Here is a 13,238-nt window from a genome sequence, read left to right as displayed (position 1 = left end):
TTACAGTCTTGGAAACCCTGTACAGGGTCGCTATGAGTCGGAACCGCCTCCACAGCACATAGCCAACCAAACCAACCACATACCATAAGCTATTAATGAATCTTCCTTCAATTCTGATGCTGCATTCTTTTTCATATACTAAAGCTCATGTATTATTTTATCAGCATACAGATTGAATCAGTATGGTGAAAGAATACGTTCCCGACATACAACTTTCCTAATTTTAAACCACATAGTATTTCTTGTTCTGTGCAAACAACTGCCTCTTGGTCTATGCACAGATTCCCCACGAACACAGTTAAGTGTCTAGAATCCTCATTCTTTGCAATGTTATCTATAATTTGTTGTGATCTACAGAGTAGAATGCATTTGCATAATCAATTCTGAGCTTTCATCCGAGTTCCATCTGACATCCCTCGTTCCATGTTCTCTTCTGAATCCAGATTGAATTTCTGGTAGTTCCATGTCAATGCACTGCTGCAACTGTTTTTGAATTCTCTTTAGTAAAATTTTATTTGCGTTTTATATTAATGATCTTGTTCAATACTTTCTGCATTCTGTTGGATCATCTTTCTATGGAATGGGTACAGATGTGAATCGCTTCCAGCTTGCTGGCCAAGTAACTATTTTCCAAAATTTTTGGCATAGTTGAGGGAGTGGTTCCAGTATTGCATACCTTTGTTGAAACATTTCAGTTGCTAGTCTGTCAGTTTGTGAAGGCTTGTTTTTCACCAGTGCCTTAAATGTGGCTTGGCATTCTGCCTTTACTATCACTGGTTCTTGATAAAAAGCTACTTTTTGAAAAGGTTGAACTAAAACCAGTTCTTTTTAGTATAATGTCTCTGTGTTTTGCATCCATCTTTTTTTTTAATTGTCAACTTGGTATAATTTTAATGAGGTAAATCCATAGTGCTACACTTTTTAAAATAAACTGCTCAAGTGCATGAACAGAAAAACAAAATTTTTAAGTGATGTATTAAAAATGAGTATTAAAATTAACAATATTTTGATGTTAGCAATCCTTTCTCAACATATCATCTTAATAAGGTAACTCCAACATAGTTATTCAGAGTGCAGTGGCTCTGTAGGATAAGCACTGAACTTTGAAGCACAAGGCTGATGGTTTGAGCCCACCAACTGCTTTGTGGCAGAAAAATGAGGCTTTCTCCTGCAATCTCATTGGAGGTTTTTCTATTTTTCACTGACTCTCCACTTTACCAAGCATGATATCTTTATCTAGAGATTGGCGCCTCCTGGTAACATGCCCAAAGTGTGAGAGACAAAGTACCAACACCCTAACTTCTAAGCAGCATTATGTTTGCATTTCTTCCAACACAGATTTGTTTGTTCTTCTGATAGCCGATGTTACTTTTAATATTCTCCAATACCATAACTCAAATGCATTAATTCTTCTACAGTCTGCTTTATTCATTGTCTAACTTTCACATGCATACGAAGCCATTGAAAATACTATGGCTTGGAACATTAGCACCTTAGTTCTCAAACTGATCTTTGTTCTTGAACACAAGAGTGTTCTTATTTAGAAGATTTGCCTATTGCAATACATCATTTGATTTCTTGGCTGCTGCTTTCTTGAGTATTGATTGTGGACACAAGAAAAACGAAATCTTTGACAACATCAATATTTTCTCCATTTATCCTGATGTTATCTATTGGTTCAGATGTGATGATTTTTGTTTTTTTTTTTACATTGAAGTATAATTCATGCTGAAGGATGTAGTCTTTGATCATTATCGGTAAGTGTTTTTTTTTTTAAGTTTTTATTGTGAATTGAGTGATAGTTTACATGGGAGAACATCAGTTTTATACTCATCATTTCATTGCAATGATTACAGTCTTCTCTGTGCATCATCATTCAACAGTATTTGCTTTTATTCCCTATGGTTTTTTTTTTGTGTGTGTGTGTTTGTTTGTTTGTTTGTTTTTGGATGTACATAAAAGCACTCAGGAATATATAATCATTTAAAGAACCAAAGGGCATATTCTGCATGCCTGCCTCCTGGTCACAAGCATACCTTTCTCTTTCCATGAGTCTAGAGTCCTCAGCTGCTGTATTTCTCCATGCCCTCATCTCTGCTCCATCTCTGGTGTCACTGCTTCTCTGGATAGGACCCCAAATTCCTCTCTTGCTCTTCTCCCTTGATGGTCCTAGGGTCCTCTGCTCCTGGACTGTATTATTAACTACTCTTTTTTTTTTTTTTTTGCTACAAAATGTCTACCTTTACAATTATGACAGTCTCAATTAATCAGATAACAATTACTCTCATTTGAATTATAAGAATCTTTTCCCCATCTCTTTTCACCAGACACATCTAGAGATGAAAACTATTCAGTGGGAATTCCACCTTCCCCTGCATACTCTTAAACTAAACTCCCTCTTGAAAACTTGTAAGGCAGTCACTTTGTGCCTTTATAGCCCCCTCATTTTAGGTAGCCAGTGTTTAAGTTGCCTGTCCCTATCTATCCTGTAGCGTAGTGGTTACGAATCGGGCTGCGAACCTTAAGGTCAGCGGTTCGAAACTACCAGACGCTCCGCGGGAGAAAGATGAGGCTTTCTACTCCCGTAAGGATTTACACCCTCGGAAACCCTGTATAGGGTCGCTATGGGTCGAAACCGACTCGACGGCACTTAACAACAACAAAAACAATCTACCCTGTATACAAAGGGGATAGGCTTTATACTTGATATGAAGACTCCTTCCTTCTCGGTTGGTGTTTTGAGCTACTACGTCTAGGTTAAGTGTATATTAAATTGTAGCAATTTACTCTCGTTTCCTTTATCAAAACAGTTTGGTTTTTTTTCGTCCTATAGTTGAGTTCTGATCATCAAGCCATTGAAGGTAGGTCAAGTGGGTAGTATCTATATACAAGTTTAGATGTTCTTGTGGGTCTCCTCTCACTTCATATCATCCGGATGCTTCACTCTCAGCTCTATCCCTCTGTGGTTATGTCCTTGGCCAGGGGCTTAAGAGTCTCAAGGTCTCACTACACTATGGACCAACCAGCCCTTCCTCTTCTCTCTCTCATCTTATGGTCAACACAAGTCTATGGAACTTGATCAAACTTGACCCATGTCTTCATTGCTGCCTTTCCCCCTCTTTCACTCACCAGGAGACCAACACAGTTGCCAGCAAGCTTAGATGCCTGCTCTTGTGTTCCTTTTGAGTTTCAGTCTTGGATGGAATTTTGTCCTGAAGGATCTTGATTGCTTGCCTTGATGGCCCCTGGCAAACGGCTTGCTTGTTCTTGTAGTGGCCAATCAGACTGCCATTTTTGTTTTGGATTTTTCCTGCTGGTTTTCTTTCAAGAAGTGCCTTCTGTTATTCTAGCTGTATCAGTAAGCACTTTGCAATTATTGAGTAAGAAATATTTTGAAGAGTCACCTGGGTTCTATTTCACTTAAAATAAACAAACAATAAATTGGGTTGCCTACTGGTAAGTCATTAAAATATCTTTTGATATTTTAAAATATCTTTTGCTATTTTACTATGTGATTTGCAATATGCAACTTTGAAGGTGTTCACGGAATTGAGTAACGTTGTTTTAACAAACTTTCTATATTTCATCTGCTCATTTGAGTAAACTATTTTCTAATGGTTTCGATATACTAATATGAAAATTCATTGTAGGATTAAGTAACATGTATTCACAAATCCTGGTCCTGGTGTGATGCTATAGGATAAACACTGGATCCAGGTTGATTTGAACCACAAGGTTATTGGTTCAAACTCAGCAGTCACTCTTTGGAAACCCTATGTAGGGTATCTATGAGTCAGAAATGACTCAACGGAACTTAGCAACAACAACATTCACAAACTCATAAATGAATTAAAATGCAAAAGCCCCATTCATTTTATTATGAGTTGAAAGTTCAATTTATTATGCATATTTCATATATTTTTAAATAATTGTATTGTCATATTGACTTTCTCAATTAAACAATTATTTTGGTTTGGATGAAAATTTACAAAGCAAATATTTTTCATTCAACAATGCATAGACAGACCTTTTGTTTCATGACATTGATTGAAATCCCAGCAGTGTAATAGCCTAATCCCACTCACTCACTCTGCTTCTCCATTTCTGTTTGTCCTGCCTTCCCAACTTCATCTCTGGCCAAAGGCTGTCCTTTTGATCTTTCATGGTTGATAGTTCTAAGGAGTGTGTACATTCTTGGTGTTATTGTTCACCTTACAAATCTGTCTAGTGGTTACTTGAAAGTTGAATGATGGGACAATTCAGCTCCAAGCTTGTAGGGTAACTAAGACGCATATAGATTTAGGGGTTTCAGCAGTCTTTATTAGACCAGTAAACCTGTTCTTCAGGGTTTTTCATTTTGTTTTTGATAATTTTGTGTTTCATTACACATTTTTCTCCCACTGTATCCTGGAACTTCTATTATGATCTTTTTCAGAGAAGTTGGTAATAGTAGCCAGACACTATCTTGTTTTTCTAGTGTTGTGGAGAACAAGATCCATGTGGTCCATTAGTCCTTTAGACTAATTGTTTCCATGTGTCTTTGATTGTCTTTATTGTTTTTTGCTTCTGAAGAGAAAAGACTGATAGTTGCCCTTTAGATGTCCACACACAGATTTTAAGATCCCAGTCACTACTCACCAAATTAGGAACTTGTCATTGTAGATTATGTTATGGCACTTGATGTTGGCGTCCCCTAAAATTATGGTTCTGTGTCTTCAGGCCCAATGACTTCTTCCTTGAAGATGTTTAATTATGTCTAAGAAGTTTTCATATCTTTGCCTCCTGTATTCTCTACTGTAATCATAGATATATTTACAGCACACATAAAATATATATATATATATATATATAGAGAGAGATATAGAGTCCTGGTGTGGTGGTGTGGGTTAATACACCAGACTTCAGAGCCATTTAATCTGCAAGGTCAGTGGTTAAAGCTCACCAGCTGCTCCTCGGAAATCCTACAAAGGGTTGCTATGAGTCAGAACCAACTCAATGGCAATTAACAACAATATATATATATATATTTATATGTTTCAGTGTAGTTCTGTTCAGATTACATCTTGTTCAGCTTGTGTGTCAATTTTTCCATGTGTACATTATTGTCATTATTGCTATTCCAAAATCATATATGTAATAGTATTTACCTTTGTTGCTTTTATCTCTTTTTGTTCCATTGTTAAATGGCCTTGTTCTTTGCCAATTCGTCAATGCACCTTGGACTTCTCCCTTCAGTATCATTGGCTCTTGATCATATGCTACCTCTTGAAATGGTTGAACATCAGCCATTCATTTTCTTTTGTTACAGTGACTCTGTATATTCCTTCCATCTTCTTTTGATGCTTTCTGCATCATTCAGTAATTTGCCCAGAGAAATCTTCAATATCGAAAGTCAAGGCTTGAAATTTTTTCTTCAGTTTCCCCAGCTTGAGAAATGCTAAGCGTAGTCTTCCCTTTTGGTTTCCTGACTCCTGATCTTTGCACATTTGGTTGCAATAATGGATTTTGTCTTCTCAAGCTGACCTTTGAAATTTTCTGTTCAGCTCTTTTCCCTCATTTCTTCCATTTGCTTTAGCATCCCTATGCTGGAAAGCAAGTTTCAGTGTCTCTAATGAAATCCATTTTTATTTTTTTATTTTTTCTTGTCTTCTTAATGACTTTTTGCTTTCTTGCTGTATGATATTCTTAATGTCATCCCATGAGTCTTCTGGTCTTCGGTCTTTAGTGTTCAATATATCAAATCTGTTATTCTGATGATCTCTAAATTCATGTGGGATATATTCAGGGTCATATTTTGGCTTTTATGGACTTGTTTTCATTTTCTTCAGCTTTCATTCTATACATAATTTCAATTCAAGATTAGTCAAAAACGGATATGCAGAACCTACATATATAGAAAGCTGACTCTGTTTTTTCTACCTAGTAAAGCAGACGTTTTCTTGGTTGGAGAAAGCCTCCCACTGCTCTTTGTGGAGGCTTTATAGTAGATACATTCAGACAGAAACAACAAAATCAGCAATATTTTGGTACAGACCTGGAAAGTAAATAAGTCTTTTCTTTAGGTACTGTATATTTCCTGTCATTGTTAATTGCTGTTATTGTTGTGAAGTGTCATTGTGTTGGGTCTACTCATAGCAACCCTGTAAATTGTTTCTGAGGCTCTTTATGTCTTTGTCAGAACAGAAGCCTCATCTTTCTCCTGAGGAGCAGCTGGTGGGCTTCAACTGATGAACATGTGGATTATAGTCACTGTTGCTGCTGCTATTGTTGTTGTTGTTAAGTGCCGTCGAGTCGGTTCCGACCCATAGCAACCCTGTATAAGGTTTCGAAGGCTGTAAATCTTTACGGGAGCAGAAAGCCTCATCTTGCTCCCATGGAGCAGCTGGCAGTTTCGAACTGCTGACCTTGTGGTTCGCAGCCTGATTCATAACCACTACGTGAGTCCTCTCCAACTAATGGTGATCCACCATATACAACTAAATGAAACTTTTCATGGATCTTCACCATGTTCACAATCGTTGGTATGCAAGACCAGTGGTTCAGATCTATCAGCTGCTTCTCAGAAACACTACACAGGTTTGCAATGAGATGGAATCAACCCAATTGCACTTAACAGTAACAACAGTATATTGTTGCAGTACTATGTTTGAGGGTGAGTCAAAAATTATTTACACTCCAGTTATGTTTTTAAAAAACCCATCCATGTCAATGGCTGATGACCACATTGAGTGTCCAAATGACACTCATATTGTCAGATACACAAGTGTCAGGGAATTATGGGACAAAAATTTCACATATCTGCCATGGCTCAATCTATGAAATAATCCACAACAGACTTGTGTTTCAAAGTTTGTATAAAATGGGTACCTAAACAACTCACAAAAGAGCATGAACAGAATCATCTGGACATTGGCCAAACAAGATTTAGACCTGTACTCAAAGGAAAGTAAACATTTCTTTAAAAAAAAAAAGCGTTACTGTTGATGAACTATGAGGAGCCTGAGAGTAAATAGCTGAGTATGGAATGGAAACATCCTAAATCCCCAACCAAGAAAAAATTTAAAAGCTACTTGTAAGCTGAAAAATTCATGCTTACAGCTTTCTGGGACTCTCAAGGGCTAGTATTTGAACACTACCATGAAAAAGGTTCAACAGTTATCAACACTCATTACAATGAGATGTTCACTGAAGAGTTGAAGCCTAAATTTTGGCTTAACCACAGAGGACTTCTATGCAAGAGCATTTTGATGTTGCATGACAATGCTCGTCCACACACCTCTGCCCACACTGTTGACATTCAAAAGCTTCATTTTGAGGTACAAAGGGATCCTCTCTGTAGTCCTGATCTTGTTCCATGGGAATTTCACCAGTTTGGTCCCCTGGAAGTAGCCCTTCATGGATGAAGATTCGCCTCTTATAAAGAAGTAAAGACAGTGGTGTATTTTTGGCACACAGCTCAGCCTAAAACATTTTTAAATAAGGGAATATGAAAGCTTGTTCACAGATTGACAAAGTTTATTGAAAAGGAAAGAGATTATGTCAAAAAATAATATAGTTTTCTTTTGTAAAATTGATTAAAATAAATTCTACAGCCAGAGTGTGGATAATTTTTGTCTCACCCTCATATTTTGAGTGTCTTCCAACCTAGGGGTGCTTCCTCCAGATTACTACTAGAAAATATTCTGTTATGATCCATAGGGTCTCCAATGGCTAATTTTCCTCGAAGTAGATCATTCAGCTTTTCTTTCTAGCCTTTCTTGGTTGGGAAGTTCCACTAAAACCCGTTCCCCATATTTGAAAATTCTGGTTACATAGATCCCAGTATCATAGTAGCATGTAAGCCACCACAGTATGATAAACTAACAGTTGGGTGATAGGTATTTTCCATAGAATAGATTAATACCTCCTCAGAAAACAAAAACAAAAAAGCAACTACGCAAAATCAGAGAAGTTCACCCACATCTAATTTCCTGTAAACTCATTCTCTTGCAGTAAAATAGACTTCTCTTCTAGACTCTGACATTCTATGTGGGTTCTGGTTGAAAGAACTTAGCAGTGAGCAGTTGGAATAGCTTAAGAAGTTATATAATAGTAACTAAGAGAAGAGATGCATTGTGGGCAAAAAGATTTAGAAAGAGATGCCCCAAAACTTTAACAGATACCATTTGGTAGTTGGATTATATAGGTCATCGATATTTTCTGTCTTATTCTTTCTGTCCTTGTGTGGCTCTGTGGGCGAAAGCACTGGACCACAAAAGTGAGTTTGAACCACAATTCTATCAGTTTAAACTCACCAGTCACTGCCTGGAAACCCTATATAGGGTCGCTATGAGTGGAAACCTACTCAACAGCACTTAGCAACAATAACATAGTGATCTCGTATTATATTAAAAATCAGAGATAAAGGAAACTTCCCCTAAGCCAGAATCGAAAGACAGTGTAGTGTTTGTTCTTTATTCACATTTAATTTCATATCTATTTTAAGACTGTATAGGTTTTACAAGTTAAATGTTTATTGAATGAATGCATGAAATTATAGGGAGTTCAGTTTAGCTCCATGTGAGGAAGAATTTTCTGTGTTGTGAAGTAGATAAAAATGTAATGCCTTTTTAAGCAATAAATGTCCATCCCTGAAAACATCGGGCAAAACAGGCAATATCTTGAGGGAGTGAATGGTCTCATTGTAGAGATCAGTAAAGCATATTGGGGGAGTATGCACTACGTGGATGAGTTGAATTTCAGTAGATGAAACGGAGGGGCTAGGTAGAAGTGGAAGGAAATTGTTAGAAAAAAACAGAAGGGTAGATGACCCAAAAGGCCCCCAAATAACTAGGCCTCTCAGATATCAAAGCATGAATGATTGGATTTCTTTTAAGGAAAAGGTTCTATTTTCAATCACCATGCATTTCTTATAAGTGAGCAAGTTGTTTCTGCCATTTGCTTCTATCTTATCCCATTACTGAAATTTATTATAAAGTAGTATCATTTATCCACTTTTGTACAACTTCATTCCTTTTTTTTTTAATTCAGACTTTCATTTTCTACTTTCAGAAGCATCCCAATTTTGCCATTAGCTTAAACCAGGAACATATCACTGGTCTAGTATACAGAGATGGCACTTTAAGGTTTGGTTGATTTAGAATTATATTTCACTTATCCTATCTTCTTGTTATTGTGTGTTGGCTTAAATCGAAGCCCTCTGATATTTAAACTCATCGCTACTTTTTGTTTATTACTCTGAGAAGTCCTGCATCTTTGAGATATTGTGATTTTTTTTTGTCAGATAGCATCAAAGCCAGGTTATTTTTTGGATTGGAGAGCATAGAACCAAACTTCAGAATACACTTGGACTCTTTTCTTTAGAAGTTGTTCTGAATGACAATTTAAAGAAGGAAAATATAGCAGCAGAACTCTTGCTTACTGGAATTCTTTTCGCAGGTTTTTCCATAAGGTGTCGACAGTTCTCTGTCAGCTTGCAGGTTGAAAAACAAAGCAGCCTTGCTTGTCAGGTGCTCTCGGGCCTCCTTCCTGCACCCCTCACCAGTGCTCAGAGCTCTATTCAGATGTTCCAGTGTTATGTAATTTATTCTGTTTGCAAATGTCATTTTCCCACTATTTCATGATGCACTTTCAGATTGAATGTCTACGGCGTATCGCCAATTACCCTGCAAGCACTGTGGTACTGATCTTGCTCTCTCTTACATGGATAGTATATTGAGAAAATTAATTTGTTTATAAAAATAATGAAACTACGATAGTAACATGTGCCTGGCTCCATTTTGAATTTTTCATTGATGAGACTCCTTGAACAAACATTTTCATGGTGCTGTAAGGTAAGCACTGGACTGCTCACTGAAAGGTCAGCAGTTCAAATCCATGAACTGTTCTTTGGGAGAAAGATGAGGCTATCGACTCTCATAAAGATTTTCAGTCCTGGAAACCCTATAAAGAGCATCTATGTGTCAGAATAGACTCAGTGGTAGTAGGTTTGGTTTTGGTATAATCTTTTTCCATAGAATTGCACTGATATATAATTGTAGTGTCTCTCTTTCTGGCATTTTAAATGCATCTTTGATCTCTTAGGATGATACAGTCAGTGGTCTTTGCCCAAACAGTAAGAAAGAGCACTTTGCATTCTAGAAATGTTCTTTCTTGGTAGTCACATAGAAATATTAGTGAGTGTGGGTTTATTTATGGTTTCTTTTCATTAAGCAGATACCATTCTAAAGTGAGGTTAAGTAGTTATTTTCACTGAATGTGAAGTTAAGTATTTGGAAAGGGGACTTGTTAAAACTATACATGGGCTATTTATCAAGTTCTGTCACTTGCCATACAGTTCATTCTGACACAGAGGACTGTATGGTGATGGTGGTTATGTGCTGTGTAATTGGTTTCTGTGGCTCTAAATCTTTATGCGAGCAGAAAGTCTCATCTTTCTCCTGTGGAACAGTTGGTAGTTTCAAACTGCTGACTGATAACTACTATGCTACCAGAGCGCCTTCATAACACTGAATGGAACTACCCAATAGATTTCTAAGGCTTCTTTACAGAAGCAGACTGCCCCATCTTTCTTCTCAGGGTAGTTTGTGGGTTTGAACCACAGAGCTTTTGGTTTGCAAACACTTTAACCAAAGAGATGAAAGTTTTGATTAAAGAGATTATGGCTTTTATTTAAAAATATATATGTCTATACATTTTTATTGTGATAATCTTCATTTTCTAAGTCTTTCTAGGTATTTGTAAATCGAATTTTATGGTTTTATTAATGCTCTAAAATTTTCAGTCATTAAAATGTTTATTTTATGATGAGTCATTCATTATGATTAAATTGTGCTACCTGAATTTTCTTTTCTTTCTTTCTTTTTTTAATCAATTCCTTTCTTTTAAGGGGGTGGAAAACACATACAAAGTGACTGCAAAAATTAATGGAAATATTCCATTATGTTTTAATTCCATTTTTTCTATGAATCTTTTGAAACCCCTCATATATGCTACTTGCCATTTTCCATATAATACAGGTAGGATAATATCTGAAAAATGTCATTAGAACCACTTTATAATTCTTAATATACCACATACTTGTGGAGAGCCAATTTAACCTTCTGGAAATGAAGAAAGAACTCCCCTATTCAGAATGAATCTTTCCTTTACTTACTTAAACTATTCAGGTCTCATCTTAAAGAATTCCTTATAGGCGCCTCTTTGGCAATCTGGTGTTTAGACCAGAGAGAAAAGCACATAAGGCATGGGCATTTTACCAGTCTTTCTGTTCTTTGTCATATGCTGTTTGGTTATCACCTAGAGGGTACTTCTGTGCCTCAATTTCCCACATTTATCAAAAATGACAATAGTGTGTACATAAAAATAGCAAAATTTTTAATTTTCAATTTATCTTAATTTCTCTCCATCTTTTATATACACAATGTAAAAACTTACATACAATATATATAAATTACTAATATTCATAGATAAATACAAATCCTAAAGCTTAATCTTGAGAATGGCAGGATATTAAAATATTCATGCTAGTTTTTCTAGTATATCAATTTTGGGGACTAGATTTGGCAAAGTTATCATTTTTAAAGATAACTGTAATGCAGATGGATTTTAGTGACTGTATATAGAAACTGGGGGAAGGGAGCAGCAATCGTTCTTTGTTTTTTAGGATGAAGCAGAAAAATCTGTATTCTCCTATGTATGGAGAGCTTTGTTAGAAGCAAGGACTAAAATAAGGTATTACTGATCAGCTAGAAACTGCATTTCTCTTATCTTCCCACTTAACTAATATTTTTATCCTCTGAAATGTATGGATATTTTTGTACAGGAATATTACTGAGTTTTGGATGAATACCAACCAGCATGTTTTTATTTTTTGCAACCAAGAGTATATTCCTGGTGTTATCAAAGTACTTTTAATCGAGTCTTCAGCCATTTTATTATAGGCATCTCAAGGATAAAAGTTGATAAATAGTTTCATTCCCAAATAAATTAAGGATGATTACAGAGTAAGTTTTTCAATAATTCTTAATGCCAATGATTGCATTATTCCTACGGGTGTGATTCCAAAAACTGGGTGATGATGGTACTCGAAAAAATTATATATCTCGTTCAAAATTATGTCCTAAATTGAAATGTACTTCCATAATGAAGCACTTTTACCAATAGAATTGTATCATGTCCCTCTATGTTGTGGTGGAAACATTTGAGAACAACTGGTTTAGGGATAAGATGATGTCTTACCAATGTAAGAATCTGTAGCCATATTCAATTGAAAGCACCAATTCATCTGAAATTGAAGTGAGTAGATGATGAGTGGATTAAAGGAAAAACTCACAACAACCTTATGCATACCAGAATGAAACACTTCCTGGTCCTGCGCAAACCTCAAAATTATTAAAATTAGCCTTTAAGATTAATTGTTGTTGTTGTTAAGTACCATCGAATAAGTTCCGATCCATAGCAACCGTGTTTGGGTTTGGAGGAGCAGCTGGTGAGCTTGAACCGACGACCTTGTGATTTTAAAACCAACTTTGCAGTATAGCGCATTAACCCACAGTGCCACACTGGGGCTCCATTTATTATGTTTAGTAAGTCATCCAAAATATCATCATTGACATTAGAACTACAAATGATTCACTTTATTCAAGTAATCCAGTTCATAGCTGTGTTTCCCCTGTTGACCACTGAGTGTTTTATTATCTTTACATGAATTGTTGGTTGTGTTTGGAGAACTGTATCACAGTGTCTATACAAACCTCTGTAAGACAACTTTTAGTAATAAATTGTTGATAGTATATTGTTATATGCTATCATGTTACAAATGAAATACTTTTACAAAATTATAAAGGTGGTAATAGTAGACAATTGCTTAGATGGATTACTAACAGCTCGTGATAATAGGGATCAAATAAATTTTTGTTTCAGAATGAATCCTTTTTTCTTAAAATTTGCCTACTCTTTTAGATTGTTGCTGAAAAATATGTATGTTCACTATGTTTTTGATTCACAACCCTGTGAGGACACATCCTTGATTAAAATTAAAAAGTGAGATTTACTAGGGGAATATTTCTACTTCCTTTCAACATGTCTGTTGAGGAAGAGATTCCTACCTCATAGCCTTTCTATGGGATGTGAATGGCTATTAGTACTTTCTGTCATATTTCAGTAGAAACACACTTTTTGCAAGAATGGTAAAGACAGTTTCTCAGGTCTTTTGCGTTACACTCAGACAAAGTTAG

Source organism: Chrysochloris asiatica, unplaced genomic scaffold (genome assembly GCF_000296735.1).
Source record: "Chrysochloris asiatica unplaced genomic scaffold, ChrAsi1.0 scaffold00098, whole genome shotgun sequence".
NCBI lineage: Eukaryota > Metazoa > Chordata > Mammalia > Afrosoricida > Chrysochloridae > Chrysochloris > Chrysochloris asiatica.
The sequence above is the reverse complement of the archived record's forward strand: the minus strand, read 5'-3'. Positions refer to the sequence as shown.